Below are 382 nucleotides of genomic sequence, written 5' to 3'. Positions count from 1 at the left end.
CACATTCGGAAGTCCACAATCTACCTCAGAAGCAAACCCTCCATGACGAACCTCGGCCAAGAACGAGTGAACAGCAAATAAGGGAACGGTGGAACGAAGGAACGAGGGAGTGAGGGAACGAGGGGACAAAGGAATTAAAGGAACGAGGGAACGAGGAACGAGGGAGCGAGGGAATAAGGGAACGAGAAAACGAAGGAACGAGGGAGCGAGGGAACGGCTCCTGTGCGCCGTTCCCACAGCATCCTCCTCTTCCACCGAAGGTCCTGGTATTTCCTTGGGCATCATCCTGGTCGGTGGATGGAGGAAGGAGCGTAGGAAGAGAGGAGAGGGGGGGAGGAGAGAGGGAGAGGAAGGGAGGAGAGGAAAGGAGAGAAGGAGGGAG

The sequence above is a fragment of the Penaeus monodon genome, chromosome 32 (assembly GCF_015228065.2).
Source record: "Penaeus monodon isolate SGIC_2016 chromosome 32, NSTDA_Pmon_1, whole genome shotgun sequence".
Lineage (NCBI taxonomy): Eukaryota > Metazoa > Arthropoda > Malacostraca > Decapoda > Penaeidae > Penaeus > Penaeus monodon.
The sequence above is the reverse complement of the archived record's forward strand: the minus strand, read 5'-3'. Positions refer to the sequence as shown.